The sequence below is a fragment of the Mustela lutreola genome, chromosome 14 (assembly GCF_030435805.1).
Source record: "Mustela lutreola isolate mMusLut2 chromosome 14, mMusLut2.pri, whole genome shotgun sequence".
NCBI classification, from domain to species: Eukaryota; Metazoa; Chordata; class Mammalia; order Carnivora; family Mustelidae; genus Mustela; species Mustela lutreola.
The window spans coordinates 13,259,990-13,277,085 of NC_081303.1; the positions used below are offsets into that span (position 1 = coordinate 13,259,990).

Here is a 17,096-nt window from a genome sequence, read left to right on the forward strand (position 1 = left end):
AGGCTAATGGCATCTAGTCTATGCTTATCACAGACCTATGACACTGTGTCTTAGCAGATGTTGTGTGAGGACAAAGTCACGTATGAAGAGACTCACCAGTCACCGCCTGAGGTTAGATGACTGGGCGCTGCCTGGGACTCTGCCTTTAGAGATCCCAGGCTGGGCTAGTGTGGCTTCAACAAGCACTCACAGTGCGGCACGAGCTTTCTCGAAGGATCCCACACATTTGGGAGTACATGTGTGTCATAGTCCCTATCTTCGAGGAGTTTACACTTTGGTGGGAAGGTGAGATTTCTTATAAGTTTTGAATGGCAATGTACAAAATGGAAGGGAGTGAAGCGCCCATCTGTTTGACACATAGCCCAGAAAGGTTTCCTGAAGGAAGGAGGTCTCGAGTGCGTCTCGAGAATGGGTAGGACTTGGAGGGGGCGGTTTTCCATTCTGGTGGAGGATGAAGTGCCAACAGCTGGTGGAGTGTGGGGCATGAGTGCCAACAGCATGTGGCTCCAAGCTCTCTGGCCACCGTGTACACATTCCCCGAGTCCTGGCAGAGACAGGTTTTAATCTCTGAGCCTTTGTTCCCTCTTCTGGAAAGAACCTCTCTCTCTTGCTTCCTGGTCTTCCTCTCTCTCACGCCTGTCAACGCGGGTTGGGTCACCTTCCTTCTGTTAGGAGACCACCTGTGCCCTCCTATGGTGCTTTGCGTTCCTTTGCACGGCACTGACCGTGTGGCATGAAGACGTGTTTGTAGGTCTGTGAGTCTTGAGAACAGGGATTCCCTGCTGTTGATTTTTGTAACGCCATTTGTTGAATAAATACAGATGAAAGACGACAATGTAGACGGCATGAATAACCCTGCAAGAATCCTGCTGCAGGATCGTGTGGGTGGACACCTAGAAGCAGTGTGGTCCTGGGCCACTGCATGTATGATGCCTAATAAATCTGAATTACTGTTTCTTTGATGAATGAGTGCTTGGTGGACTGACCGAGTTATACACACATCACGATGAAAATCCATCCTCACTATTCAGCTAAAACTTGGTTGACATTTTAGTTTTCCTTCAAATCCTCGAGGCTTAAACCAAGGGAGAGTCAAAACGTGCAGGGCAGCTGAGCAAAGTCCGGGGGAGTGGGTCAGGGGCTGGAGCTGAGGGCCTAGCATCAGCTGGCAGGCGACGGGCAGAGTCTGGAAAGGCAAGAGAGGCACTGGAGATGCCAGCAGGAGCCACGGAATCCAGTGCTTTCCTGAGGACAACAGTGCAGGAGTAGACCTCGAAGCCGGGTATGTTATAGATTATTTTTTTCTTCTTGTAAATAGTATTTATTTATTTGTCAGAGGAAGAGAGCGAGCGAGTGCGTGTGCACAAGCAGGCAGAGGCAGAGAGGGAAGCAGGCTCCCTGCCGAGCAGACAGCCCAATGCGGGACTCGATCACAGGGCCCTGGGATCATGATCTGAGCCGAAGGCAGAGGCCCAACCGACTGAGCCACCCAGATGTCCCTATTTTTTTCTCCTTTTAAAGACAGAAGCCCCTGACTGAAATGGAGAGAATGCACCCGAGCAGGGCAAGACTTAAGACCCAGAGGACTGGTTCTGAGGATATTACAGAAGCTGGGAATGCAGGCTGGCGCAGCCACTCTAGAAACAGTATGGCAGTTCCTCAAAAAGTTGAAAATATAGCTACTCTACGACCCCAAAATGGCATTACTGGGTATTTACCCCAAAGATACAAATGTATTGACCTGAAGGGGCACGTGCACCCGAATGTTTATAGCAGCAATGTCCACAATACCCAAACCATGGAAAGAGCCCAGATGTCTATCAGCAGATGAATGGATAAAGAAGATGTGGTCTATATATGCAATGGAATATTACACGGCCATCAAAAATGAAATCTTGCGATTTGCAATGACATGGATGGAACTAGAGGGTATTATGGTAAGAAAAATAAGTCAATCAGAGAAAGACAAGTATCATATGATCTCACTGACATGCGGAACTTAAGAAACAAAACAGAAGATCACAGGAGATGAGAGGAAAAAGTGGAAACAAGATGAAACAAGAGAGGGAGACAAACCATAAGAGACTCTTAATCTTAGGGAACTAACTGAGGGTTGCTGGAGGGGAGGGTGAAGAGGGAAGGGGGTGGCTGGGTGATGGACACTGGGGAGGGTAGGTGTTGAGGGGAGCATTGGGTGTTGTGTAAGACTGATGAGTCACAGATCTGTACCCCTGAAACAAGTAATACATCATATGTTAATTTAAAAAAAAAAAAAAAAAAGATGTTCCAGAAGCTTGGGTGTGAGCTGGTGGAGGCTGCTCTAGTGTTACTGCTCAGTGGTACTACTCCAGCTGCTACAGGGTCAGAGAACAGCAGAGGGGTTCGTGAGCAGGCAAGAGCTAGCATGGACAGGACTAGTGACAGCCTGGCCTGGCAGGGGGCCGGGGTGCTGGTGATGCCTGTATAGGAAAAGGAGCTGAGACGGGTCTGGCTCAGGAAGCTGGGTGGATCCTAGTTTAGTTGAGGGCAACTGGAGGCAGTCAGGCTGAGAGGCAAGAAAGAGTGAGTTATTTTTCTACACGTAGGCTATGTTCTGAGTCTAAATTATATGATTTTCAGAGACGTAGCTATACGTAGATACTGATATATTATGCTTTCTCAATTAACATAATACTTTCCCACATAAATTACAGATGCTTCATAAACATCACTTTTAATAAGGAGCAACTGGGAATAAATACGTAACTTGTCAGAGCCGGGCGTGCTGACAGAAGAGGGTTTCCTGTGCTGCAGAGGACAAGAGGCCAGCTGGCCCGCCCACAGGTCCTCCGGGAGGACCTGTTCTCAGCCTGGTGAGTGATAAAAGGAACCCATGGACATCCTACAGATATACTCAGGGGGCCCTGGGGGGTGCACACCAGCTGCGGTGAGGTCTTGGTCACAGAGGCATAGGCTGCCAAAGGTGTGAGGGACCTAGAGAGCAGTGCAGGCCTCAGCTGATGGAGGGGGGTGGGCTGGGGGAGCCTTTGTGACTATGAAGGAGGGTCTGAAGAAAACGTCCCCAACAAGCTGGGAGGAGAAAACGGGACTCTGTCCTTGAGAGTAATTGGTAACCTCAGAAGCTGAAAACAAATACTATCATTATTACCCACATTCAAAACCATTAATTCAAAACTGATGAAGGTTTCCTGGTATTCATCTATAAGGCAACAGGGGTAGAATGGAGACTCTGTGCTACACTCCCCTTTGGATCTTTTGAATAATTCAGCTGTAATTTAAAAAAAAATTAAATCTGTGCAAACCAATTCTCTCTTGTTCATTGAAAGTAGTGATGGAGAAAGAAGTCAGATCACAGGAGGTTTTTTGATTTGTCCAGAAAGAAAGGGAATGACTGCATCTCACCGTGACTTTATTCATTTGAAAAGCATGATGTCCATTCCTAGAATAACACTACATGTTCACCTACTGAATTAAGAGGAAATGAGCCAGAATGGCTTTAGGGGAAAAGGACATGGCATTAATGTCTAGGATTTAAATTCCAGTTGGGCTAACCTTCTTGGTGACTCAGTTTTTTAACCTGTAAAATGAGTATAGCAAAACCTACCATGAAGAATCATTGACACTTAACTGGGAGAACTTCTGAGAAGGCAGCTGGCACCAATGACCCCCAACTCCATCCATGTCTATTCATGTCTATCCAACTCTATTCACTGAAGCTTAGAATACCAATTTTATGCAATTATTTTTTTTAATTATATATAATTATATATAATTAATTATTATTATATAATAAGTCATCTCTGGAAATAAGAACCCCTGGCTCGGATGGGGTGACCAACTGTAGGCTAGGGTTCAGGTTTGCCCATGACTGTTCCCGTTTTAGTATCAAAAATCCTCCATCTCAGAAAATCCCTCAGTCCCAAGCCAACCAAGAGGTTAGCCAACTTAGCAATAATGGTCGTCAATGATGCCATCAAGAACCAAGTTACTTTTTTTTTTTTTTAAACTTGGCCCTTCTGACTGTTGCTTATTGTATCATGGCTGCAAGATGGCTAATGCACTTCCAGCCATCACGTCTGCATTCCAGGTAGGAAGGACAAGGAATGGCAAAAGGATCAAAGTCTTTCTCTTAGAAAGGTCTGCCTCTTACTCTGGAAAGAAAGTTTTCCTTGAAGATCTGCACTTACACTTCACTGGCCAGAACCATTTCACATGGCCACCTCTAGCTGTAAGAGCAGCTGGGAAAACTGAGGACAGGTGACCTTTGAACAACGTGGGGATCAGGGGTACCAACTCCCTGTGCAGTGGAAAATCCATGTATAACTTCTGACACCCTAAAAACTTACCTACTAAGAGCCTACTGTTGACCAGAAGGCTTACCTTGAAACTAAACAATCAAGACACATTTTGTATGTTTTAGGTATTACATGCTGTATCCTTAAAATAAAGTGAACTAGAGAAAAGAGAAAGAGAAAGAGAGAAAGAGAAAAAGAGAAAATACATGTAGAGTAGTGTGCTATAAAAATTCCATGCTGAATTAGACCTGTGCAGTTCAAAGCCATGTTCTTGAAGGATCAACTGTATTTTGTTTCCAAGCCCGCCACAGAGGAGGCAGGAGATAAAGTAATGAGCGGCTCTGGGTGGTCAATCTGAGGTGTCCGCTACACCCCCTCCCTCTTTATGGCCCCGGCCAATGCCCAGCCCCTACGATGATGCAGGCAGTGTGCTAGGATTTGCAAAGGGCAGAAAGATGAATACCATACAACCCTCATACCAAGTAAGTGCACAGTCTGGCACAGTCTGACATAAGGCACAGGGGAGTACGTCTGAAGGCAGCCGGGAGAGAGGAGGAAGCGTGCCGGCACATCTTGCCCAAGATGCGGGTGGGAATGACAGGGGTGCTGGGTTATCCCAGGCAGTGATGAACATGATGCCTCTTCCAAGTAAGGATAAACCCAAAGATGTGAGGGCAGCACTAGGCAACAAGAAAGCTCCAGGAAGAAGAGTCAGTAGATGTGAGAAGAAGGAATGGGTGTGTGGGGTAAGTCCCTCTCATCTCTGAAAATGACCCGGCTTTGAGGGCTTTGGTTGTTGCTATGGCTTTAGGGAGCCATTTCGAAAAGAGGGTGTGTTCGGGCCTGAGTGACCTCGAAGCCCACCCACCAAAGGGCTGTAAGAACTCATGGAGATAAGTCACCAGAGTAAATGAGATTCCAAACCCACCCTCAAGAAAGAGAAAGGCAAACCCATATCATCTGAAGATCCTGCTGGGTCCCCAAGCCCTCACCCTACCCCTGTTTCCTAGCCTTTCAGCCCCTGAAGCCAGCCCCCTCCTCTCTTCCAGCCTCTCTGCTCCCCCAGCTCTGCTGTTGGATCCACCTCCAGGCCGGCCTGGCCAGCCCTCGAGCCAGCCAGTGCAGAGTCAGCGGCCCCAGTGGCCGACCAGCACCCTGCCTGATGCCAGCGACTGCCCAGGTTTCTAGGCGAGCAGCAGCACGTCCCACCTCACCTGGGCAGGGTGCTGGACCAGACCACAGTACAGCTCCCTCCCTCCCTGCTGTCAGGCTGCAGCAGTCTGTAACCACCCTTCATAAGCCTTACTATCTCATGGAAGCAGCAGAAAACCCTGCAAGGTGGGGACAGGTATCTCCAGAGGCTCAGGAGGAAATGAAGTCGGGTACCCTGCCCCAGATGACTCAGCTACTTAGTGGAAGAGGTGGGACTTAAACCTGGGTTGGATTCAAAGGCCTCTGCTTCTCCCACTGCTGTGCACCATTTCTCTGTACACAGCTGAGCCCTCTCTCCCTGGTCCCCTTGGCTGTAAACTTGTCTTCACCCAGACCCCTGGTCCTGATGGCATCCTCTCGGGGAGGGGCTTGATCGCTGTAGCCTTTATCACTCCAGCCAACAAATATTTATTGAGTGCCCCGTTTGCCGGGCACCGTGCTGGGCTGCTGTGTGATTTTCCGGCTGCCTGAATTTGCCCACAGCTGGGCCCACTGACCTCCCAGGACCATCAGATGCCAGAACTTTGCTCTGTCCTTGGGGCACCTTAGCAGAGCGGCCTGTGGCCAGCTGCAGCCAGGCCCAGCGGCACAGCTGGACCCCTGTTCATCAACCCTGCGTATCCATGGCCCACCCTGGCTCTGCTTCTTGCCCTTTGTTGACACACCAATTTGCAGTCTGGGCCTGGCATGGTTACCTCTGAGGCTGTCCCAGTCATGGCAATGCAGCTAGCCACTGCTGTCATCAAAGTCAGGGGTTCTGAGGATGGGAAAGAGTTGAAACAACCACCAGGTCCACCTGATTCTTGATAAACAACATGATGAAAGTGGAGATTACAAGAGAACATAATGAGGGGGGAGAACATAATGCCAATAGTCACTCTCCTCACTGTGGAGGGTCCTAGAGGGGAGCCATGGAGGCACAAGAAACAGGGACTTGGGGCGGGGGAGGGGTAAAAGGAGTGAAACCCAAGTTTACTCAATGTAACTGCATTTTTTTTTTTTTTCTATTTGTAGAAGTAATACCTGGGCACTGTGGAAAACTGGAAAGTACTAAAAAGCATAAAGAAAAAAAAAAAAGTAAAAAAAATTGGTAATTACTAAAAGTATAATGAAAAAACTACAACCACTGTGTGATTCCATTACTCAGAGATGATAACTACTGTTACCATTTGGTGTGTCTACCTCTAGATTTCGGTCTATGCATGTATGCGGATTTATTCTGTTCATACTATTTTGTACCAATATTGTCTCACTTAACACTATATTGATACCCACCGGACCAAGTGTTTTAGGAAAACCTCCTTTCCAGTGGCTCCACGGAATTCCATTCTATGGGTGTGCCCTACTTTATTTGGGCTGTTTCCCCTCCACCCCCATTTTGTCCTAAGTAAGTGAGGTTGAGATGAACGCCTTTGAACCTAAGTATTTGTGCGTGCGTCGCAATTTTCCCTTGGGCTGAGCTCTGAGGGACACAGTGTGACAAACCACTTCGGCATGATCAGTCTCTCTGGCCGGAGAGCAAGGCTGGGGGAGGCAGCTGTCACCACCAGGCTTTCTGAGCAGGAACTGTAGGGTTACCCAAAGGGGGACAGGCCGAAGCAGGGGACACCCCAACGCTTCACTTCTCTTACAGATTTTCTTTGGAGGCCCCTTGCTTTACTACTCGGAACCCTTCAGCTTAGAAATCTGCTGAAACCAGCTCAAGCAGACAAAAGAAATGGAGACAAGCATGTCAGGCAGCAGCCCTGCCAGTCCTCCAGAAGAATACCACACGTCCTCTCCCTCCCTCTCCTCTCCCCACGGCTTCTCATGGACCAGTGCAGCTCCAACTTGAGAGTGCATCAGAATCATTAAAACGTCAAGTGCTGGGAAACCGATCCCCAGGTTTCTGACCAAACCTGTCCGGGGCAGGACTGAGAATCTGCGTTTCTAATACATTCCCAGGTGCTGCTGGTGCGGCTGACCCAAAACCACGCTTGCAGAACCAATGCTAGAGCACAACGTGGCTGCTGGTGCCAGGCACACACCCTCCAAGACTGCTACCATGCCCTGGTCTCTTAGTGAATGCCGCCCTCTCACCGTGATCCTGCCTCGTGGCACCCAAGCCAGAATGTTACCACCTTCCATCAGAAAAAGACCTCCCTGCCAAGAGGATGAGGCCCAAGAGGGGGCTGAGGTCGCTAAGGCCTTTTTCTGAGAAATGATTCCATCTGTGCTCAGGTGGTTTCTCTCAGTCTAACTTGCTTTCCTAGGGCCTGACTAGACGTCAGATGCCTCACAATGGTTGGGGAGCATCTCCCTGTCTCAGAACACTGGCTCCAAAGGGCCCCTCCCGTCCAGGTACCCATCAAGCAGGGCTTGCTAGGGAATCTGGGTGACCCTCCACAGTATACCGCCGCAAGTAAGGAAGGGCCCTTCCCTGGGTCTTGGATTGTTTGAAGTCTCACCAGACAGTGACTCTGAGAGGCAGCTGACAGTGGAGAACTAACCACCCACCAAGAGGCCACAGAGGAGCTCTGGTGAAAACAATATGACATCATGACAGGTCCTGAAAGATTGTAAAAGAAGAACCAGCATTTACTGCGCTCCTCCTTACGCCAGGCGCCAAGAACCGTACGTTGATCACCTGATTTAATCTTCCCTACAAACCTGTAAGTGCATGGGAAAATGCATACTATCAGCCCCAGGGAACAGATGGAGACGTTAAGGCAGAAAGGCTAGGGTACTTGTCCAAGCTCACTTGAGCTCTTAACAACCACTGTACAGCTGCTCTTGGGAGGAGCCAGAAAACTAAAAAAGGGCAAAGGGGAGGAAACACACACGTATAGCCCTCAATTCAATCATTCTATCAACACTCCAAGGAGGGGAAAACAATCCCATTTTCTAGGCAAGAAAACTGAGACTTAGTGAAGAACCTTTCCAAGGTCACACGGCTGGTGAGAGCTGCCCCCAGGCTTTGGAGCACAGGCTTTGAGCCCCCAAAGCCCATCTGCTCCCCCCATCTACCACTGCGCTTCCCAGGGGCCGTTCCTTGCTGCGGTGGGGGGGGGGGGGCGGGCTTTGGCGTAGGGGGCACTGGTGAGCTATGGGTTGTTCAGTGGGCAGGGACAGCGGGGCCACGTGCCAGTGAGGAAAAAATGCTTGGGGCGAGGAACGGCACATAATGGCATATTCTTGAGTAGACTTCCAGGTGGGCAGTCAACAAAATCACATCTGAATATGGTGACAAGCAAAAGTGATTACAAAATTAGCACACATTAAAAACTCAGGATATTACTATTTAAGATTCCAATTTATCATGTATATGTAGGCATGTATCGCATATACACACATATGCCACATGTAAGTTATAGCTGTAACAGCCTGGAAGAAAGTACACTATCTAGTTAAGCAGACTTCCCAGGACAGAAGACTTATGAAAAACTTTTGTTTTCTTTCTTACTTTCCTTTCTGTATTTCCCAAACACATGATCTTGCATTACTTTTACAGCCACGAAAAGAAATCAGGTTTGTTGACAAAGAAGCAAGAGCAGAGCTTCTTTCCTGACAGCATCCATCAGGGAGAAGGTGAAATCCCTCATCCCGCCCGGACCCCCTTCCTTTCCTGCCTTCCTGCTTCACAAGTTGATCTTCCAAGACTTTTCATTTGTGAGATGTGGCTATTTACTTTATCTGTTCAAAAATAATTTTGTGGGGGTGGGAGAGAGGGCCTTCAATGGTTTGACGGGGTCTATAGTTTAGCCATGCTGAAACACACACGGGAGCCCTGGTCTCCTCAGTGTCCCGCCCCCACCCCTCCGCCCCAGGGGACCAGGCTGATGTGGGTGTCGCTCCACCCCAATCCTTGGCAGACTTCTGAGCACATAACCCCCGAGGCTCATTTTTGTTCTCTCTACACCTCTCTCTGCCCTTACATGATTGCCTCCTTAGAAAGCAAACCCTCAGACTCAAGTTGAAGTTTCTACAGTCTTTAAGCGCTTTAAAAAAGATCAAGCCAACCTGGAATTTAGTGATTAATAATTATAAAGTCGACTCCATTTTCTAATTTTTTATGATTCTGCTCTCATACATTTTCATTTGTATTTGGAGGATTTTGACACAGATGCTGAAGTATTATTTTTAAGAAAGTCTGGAGCTACATAAAAAGAAACCAGGTACAAAAAATGACCACTAAAAATTGAAACAAAAAAGGAGCTTTGATTTAAAAACTAGTCCTTAAGTTGACTCGACGAAAGAACTCCAGAATCTCCCCCGCCTTCCCCCTACCTAGATTTGAAAAGGACCTTTCCTCCTCCACTCTGTGTCATATTTTTAAAAGTCTTGGGCTCGATTTTCAAACCAAGTTCTATATTTTTAAGGGTGACACAGGCCAAGTAACCAGAAGTTGGCCTCGGCTTGGAAACCCTCCCGGTTCTTGTAAACATGCCATCACTAGCTCCTTTCAGGATGATGAATTCTATTGATTGGCTCAGATCGGCTTGTGACCCAGCGGTGGTATTAGACATTGGCTATAAAGCATCTCCTTATGAATTTTTCATTGGCAGGAGCGTGGAGAGAGCCGGGCAGTTGCCTCCCCGAGTGCTCACTCTCCCTCCTCCTCTCTGTGTCTTAGGGCTGATGATGCCACTCTGCAGGACCTCGTTATTGGATCAGAACGATTAGCTTGACAGTCTGATTTTCTGAGTCGAATCCAATTTCTTCTGCAGGTGCAGCAGGCTTACGAGTAGTCATGTGCTTTCTGTTTCGCGATGGCATCACTGGGTTACCATCAGATGCGGTCAACTGAAGTCATTTCCCATTAACCGTATTCCCCGTGATACTAAGACAATGTGTCACTCTGCAGTGGCATTCCCAAGCATTCTTTGGGAGACAGAGTGCTTCCAGCGGCTCACGTAAAAGCTGACAAGGACGCAAACTCTTGAGAAACACTGTGTCAGGCACTTTCAAAAAACACCTTAGCTCACGATTCTCCTAACAATCCGGAGAGGGGAGGAACATAATTCTCCCTTTTACGCTGGTAGAAAGTGAAAGGCACTGAGAAATTTGGTAGTCTCTCCGAGTTCATATTGTGGATTTATGGAGCTCACATTGAAGGAGATTGGAGGATGAAACCTCCAGACTTGATCAGGTGGCCAGAGCTAATCCAAGAGTCACCTTTTGATAGAGCAGGAAGAGCTTCACTCAGAGCAAACCTGTGTCCTGATACACCCTCCACGAGCTCTTATACTCTAGATCTGGACTGCATGAAAAATTCAAGTTTCCATGTCCAGAAATAGAGTTTGTTCCTATTAGCATCTGTAGCCAAGTGAAACTGAGTTAAAGTAAACTTCAAGCGCCAATTTAGGGGCGAAAATAACACAAGGTCAGTAGGGTCAGTGGTGGTTGGAGAAGAGTGGAGGGGGGAAGGATTAACCGTGAGTGTGGATGAGCTTCTCTCTCATGGGCGGGGGGGCCCTCTCTCTGGTCCTGCTTCCTTTGTAAACACGGAGGCACTCTGAGAAACCTTTAACACACGGTAAGTGAGCGCTGAGTCCCTGTTCTATGGCTGAGTCACTATCAACGGCTGAGTCACTATTCTACGGTTGACTACTGCCAAGTATTTTGTTGTACACATAAAGAAGGAAGGAAAAGAGTAATGGAATCAGGCAGTGCCGTGCTGTAAGTGAAAGCCAGAATTCCTCCCGGTTTCAGTCTCTGCTAAGGGAATCTAGACTGTACTCAGGAATAGTGGCTGATTTTTTTTTTAATATTTTATTAATTTATTTGACCGAGAGCGAGAGATCACAAGTAGGCAGAGAGGCAGGGGGAAGCAGGCTCCCGCTGAGCAGAGACCCTGAGATCATGACCTGAGCCGAAGACAGAAGCTTTAACCCACTGCGCCACCCAGGTGCTCCAATAGTGGCTGATTTTTAACAAGGTCTATTGTTCATCTCGCTGGCAGCAACCCGCATAGCTGAGCTATGAGCCTTTAACTGCCAAAACCACGAGGCCAAAGGAAATCTTTGTATCCATCTCTGTGTGCTTATTAGCACAGCACAAGTGTGCCACGTGTTCTTGATTTCTTTGATAGAAGTTGTGAGGTAAGACTGAAGAACAGACATTAACACATACATACCTAACAGGTCCCTTCTCCAGAGGACCCCTGAAAGGGTTACATGGAGATGCCTAAGACGATGCTGTTTTTGCTCCTAGACATGAGGCCTTTTCCTAGACCTACCCCCTTGATTTTAAACACTCAAAATCCTAAAAGACTCCCAAGGAATTCCAAAAGCTGGTTACCTGAGCCAGACTGAATAGAAAAGTCAGGTTGTGGATTCTTCAAAACTCACTGAACGGGAAACTTTGTTGGGATGATCAAGGTTTTCTAGACAGTGGCTGTTAGCACATCGACTTCGTGGATACTAAAGATTTGTAGGACAGGATTGCTACTCTTCACTGAGTATCTCTACCAACTCCCCGGTTCCCATGCCCTCAGGACTTAGCTGAACTGTACATCTCTTGGTAAATTTTTAATCGAAGGAGATAGATAAAGTATTGCATTTAACTCAAGGATAGCCGTTCTGGAATATCACACCTGAAAGGAACTCCCACCTGTCCTCTTAATTACTGTCTAGATCCGCAGTCCTCAGTGGACCTCTTCTCTGCTTCCTGATGTTGTATCCTGAGGAAAGAGCCTTTAGGAGAACACCATGACCTCACTTTCTTATAACCATGCTCTTCTAAATCTTTGGAAGTTCTCATTTCCTTGTAATCTAGACTTTCCTCATTTCCTTGTAATCTAGAACACCATGACCTCACTTTCTTATAACCATGCTCTTCTAAATCTTTGGAAGTTCTCATTTCCTTGTAATCTAGACTTTCCTTAGTAGAGTTAACAGCTAATAATAGTCCCCCCAACTCAAGATAGTCACTAGTTAAGCCAAGTGGTATTAAGAAGGATAAAGTTCAACCAAATTCGTTGAAGCTTAGCTGCACCTGGGTGGCTCAGTGAGTTAAGTGTCTGCCTTCAGCTTAGGTTATGATCCCAGGTCCTGGGATGGAGCCCGCATCACACGGGGCTCCCTGCTTGGCGGGAAGCCTGCTTCTTCCTCTCCCACTCCCCCTGTTTATGCACTCACTCTCTCTCCTTCTCTGTCAAATAAATGAATAAAATCTTAAAGAAAGAAAGGGAAACTTAACTGTGACAATGGAGGCTGAATGGCAAGAGAGCATCTTGGAGTCACGTGAGTCTTCACGGGCCACAGTCTGGTCTCATGACAAAGATGACACAAGATGACAGGGCATCTGGGGAGGATGTCTGCATCCACCTTGCAGTTTATGGCTGAAAAAGTAGGTTGATTCTGATGACTATGGTGAGCTCTTCCTTCCTCCTAGTCCAAAAAGGTGAGTGGTAAAGCATATCCTGGTCTTGACATGAGTATTATAGATGGTGAGCCTGGTTTATTTTCTGTTTTTCCTAACTAGTGTGGTGATCGTGCCGCAGAAGAATGTTTCTGCTTCCAGCTCAGAGAAACAGTGGGAGGGAAAAAACCAAACAAACAAAAGAAAATTTTTTCCTTCAGGCTTTTAGGAGAGCTTGCTACCTCCAAGTTAGCGAATAGCTTTCAGGATCACCTATGTAACCTCATTCACCCCTAAGACCTCCACATCTGCCATGGTCAGGAGGTCATTCCACTGGCCCACAGGAAGGCAGCCCTCATACTTGGGTTGTCTACAGGTCTGTCCCACAGGCTGGAAGTTGCCTTCTCTTCCCCACTCTAATGAAAGCCAACCTTCAAATTCACCTTAGAAAGAAGGGCCTTCCTGCTATGTCACCCCCTCATTATTCTTATTCTAGCTTTGAAGTCTTTAGTAGACTCATTCCACCATTAAGCAGAGACCATAGTCAACCCCCAGGTCACCCTTTAACCAGATCCCAGTGCCTAGCACAGACCAGGGATCCACGATGTCAGTGACCCAAGTTAATTACTCTAGCTCTGTTTATTGTGTGGTTCCTTGCTGGCTCACATGTAGTTTTTTCTGACATGCTGTCTCTTGCTTTCCCTTGTATTTCCATATCTTTATCTTCTTGTACAGAATCCAGTTCATACTGCTGGTCTAGGAGGTCGTCAGCAACAGTCTGTTGACTGGCCATTGCCAATGGAATATATGGTGGGATGCTATGTAGCAGAAAGACATGAAAGTGGACTGGTGTGTAGTTTGAAAATTTGGGGCAAATTAATCACTTAATGGTGGAGCATCTACAAAGAAACCAGTCAAACACCTGTATCTTTTCCCTTTCCTCCAGCCTGTTTCCAGCAATTTTTAAAAAAGATTTTACTTATTTATTTGAGAGACAGAGATCACAAGTAGGCAGAGAGGCAGGCAGAGAGATGGGGAAGCAGGCTCCCCACTGAGCAGAGAGCCTGATGCGGGCCTCGATCCCAGGACCCCGAGATCATTACCTGAGCCGAAGGCAGATGCTTAACCTACTGAGCCACCCAGGTGCCCTCCAGCAAATTTCTTAAAACACAAATCTGTGTCTATTCCCTTTGTCTCATACCTTGTCCATTTAATCTGATTTTATTTCCCACGCTCCACACAGGTGCACACTCTCTGAAATGCTCCCACTAACATCCAGATGAACAGTTTTTCTTAAACTCTATCCTCACTAATCTTCCCAATGAATCTGATGTGGCTGTTAATTATCTTCTTGAAAAATCTCCTTCCCTCGTCCTCAGACTGATTGGAATACAGTTTGCCTCCCATCTCTAACTTTGTACCTGTTTCCTTTGTTGGCTCCTCTTGTGTCTCACTTAAAACATGGTGTGTCCTAAGACGTTTTCTCAACTGAATGTCTCCTCCTTGTCTGTACCTCCTTCTCGGTGATCTCAACTACTCCTACGCGTTCAATTAACACCTCTGTGCAGATGCTCCCTGATCTTCACCGCCCAATGGATCTACAGAGTTCATCCATATTTCAACTGTCTGCTGGACCACACTGTCTAGATAATCCTTTTAGTCTCTCAAATGCAGCCATTAAAAGTGAACAAACCGTCTTCTCTTCAAACTGGCCCCTCCTAACTTCCCTATGAACACTTATGAAAGAAAATGCGCCGCTGACATTTAAATATATCCAGAACTGAATAATCGTCCACTCCCTCATTTCTCTCAATCCCATATCTAAGGAGGTGACATTTATTCATTGACATATGCAATGAGCTGGCATTAACTGACTGCCTACCAATGTCAGACTCTGGGGATGTGGTGTGGAAAAAATAAGAGGGGGGAGGGGACAGGGAGAGGGAGGTCTTATCCCAGAGAACTTATTATAAGGGAAGGACCGAAAATTATTCCTTCATTTAATAAATGTTTTTTGAATAACTACTAAAAGCCAGGCACTGTTCTGGGTACGAGGTCCTTCAATCCCACCTCTGCAGTGTCTTTTTCAGTTGAGTTTAGGTCTAGTTAGAACTTCTAGATCAATTTTTTTAAATGGGAAGAACAGGCTTGTTGCCTTAGTATTTTATTTTTTCTACTAGTAATTATTGTTAGCTACTGGCTTAAAATAGATACTTTTAAGAAGTATTTGTTTATCCTAAATCACGTTTTTCCTTTTTCCTTTTTATATTAAAATTTTGTTTCCTTATCTTCCAAAGTTTACTAACTTTGATTCTCTATCCTCTGTCTCTTTTGTGCTTCAACTCGGCCCAGATGCCAGCATTAGACAACTACTCCTACAACAGAACTCTAATTGCTTCCTTGCTTTGAAATGTTTGAAGGCTCAGCAGATACAATCTCGATTCTGCAGTCAGGAATTCAAGACCCCCATTCTGTGACTGAACCTTGCTCTAATCTTTCATTCTGGTCTTACCAATCAGTCCCTTTCATGTATACCTGCCTTCTATTCAGATAGGATTATTCAGTGTTCATAAACATAACCCACACTTTCTTGTCTCACCCAAAGTTGTGCCCTCCAAGTGGAATGTCATCTGGTCCACCACTACTCTCTTAAGTTCTTCACTTCTTGTTTTTTTTTTTAAGATTTTATTTTAGAGAGATAGGAGAGAGCGAGCATGAGTTGGGGGAAGGGCAGAGAGAGAGAATCTCAAGCAGACCCCATGACAAGTGGGGAGCCCAACTCAAGGCCTGGTCTCATGACCTTCAGATCATGACCTGAGCCAAAACCAAGAGTGAGAAGCTTAACTAACCGAGACACCCAAGGGCTCCAAGATTGATTTATTTGAGAGAGAGAGAGAGAGAGAGAGAGAGATGGTGTATGTCAGTGAGCATTGGAGGGGGAGTGGCCAAGGAAGAGAGAGTCTTAAGCAGACTCTGTGCTAAACACGGAGCCTAATGCATGACTCAATCTCAGGACCCTGAGATCAGGACCTGAGCTGAAACCAAGAGTCAGAGGTTTAACCTGACTGAGCCACCCAGGCACCTCTCAAATTCTTCTAAGTTACAGCTCACTTGCTTTATCATGATAAAGATGTGTGCCTTATTCTCCCTAACAGCTTGCTAATACATGGAGGACTGATTCTAATCACATTTATGACAAGTCTACCATTACCCCACATACAACTTGCAAAGGGGCTTTCTCATTATGATTGCTGAATAAGTATTTACTAAATAAATTTTACCAGAAGCAATTTTCTAACCGTTTCATGTTTGTACATTATTTCTTTCCATCATGATTATAAAGCCTTTAAGAGCAGGGACCATGTTCCCTCCTTTCCCTCTGTTTTCTACATGGTTCTCCTATAGAAATACACACAGAGAACAAGTATAAATGTTAGCAGAATGAACAAGTAATAAGTTATGTGTTTTCATAGAAAAACACAGTATTATGTTAAAATCTGTAGTCCTATTCTACGGTCTAAGATTAACCCCATGTTTGGACACTAAGAAAAGAAAAACAAAACTGGACGCACCTGGGTGCTCAGTGAGTTCAGCCTCTGCCTTCAGCTCAGGTCATGATCTCAGGGTCCTGGGATCAAGACCCGCATCAGGCTCTCTGCTCAGCAGGGAGCCCTCTTCCCCCTCTCTCTTTCTGCCTGCCCCTCTGCCTACTTGTGATCTCTTTCTGTCAAATAAACAAATAAAATCTTTAAAAAAAAAAAAGAAAAGAAAAAGAAAAAGAAAACTGTAGCTGGTAATATTAACATCCATAACATTCTTTGGCTTTTTCTAAGGTTTTATTTATTTATTTGTTTGTTTGCAAGAGGGAGTGAGAACGACAGCTTGCGCACATACAAGAGGGGTGAGGAGCAGAGGGAGAGGGAGGGAAGAGTCTCAAGCAGACTCCCTGCTGAGCGCGGAGTCTGATGCAGAGTTCAATCTCATGACCCTGAGAGCACGATCTGAGCTGAAACCAAGAGCTGGACACTTAACTGACTAAGCCAGCCAGGTGCCCCTCTTTGTGTTTCCTAAAGAGCTATTGCTTCTCTATAACAAAATCTATTACTTTTTATGTGCTTATTTTATAACTCTACTTGACTGAACTTCACTATTCGTTCTTTAAAAAAAATTATCTTAAGTTTTCTTGGTAGTTAATCATTATTTGTAAAGATAATTTGTCTCTAAAATAGTTACATCATTTTCTTCTTT

General features: G+C 46.1%; 1 protein-coding gene across 7 annotated transcripts in view; it reads right to left on the bottom strand.

Annotated features, from left to right (window-relative positions):
- Nucleotides 1–17,096, bottom strand: part of PACC1 (proton activated chloride channel 1) — a 163,865-nt gene that overhangs the window by 119,640 nt on the left and 27,129 nt on the right. The gene's annotated exons all lie outside the window — the stretch shown is intronic.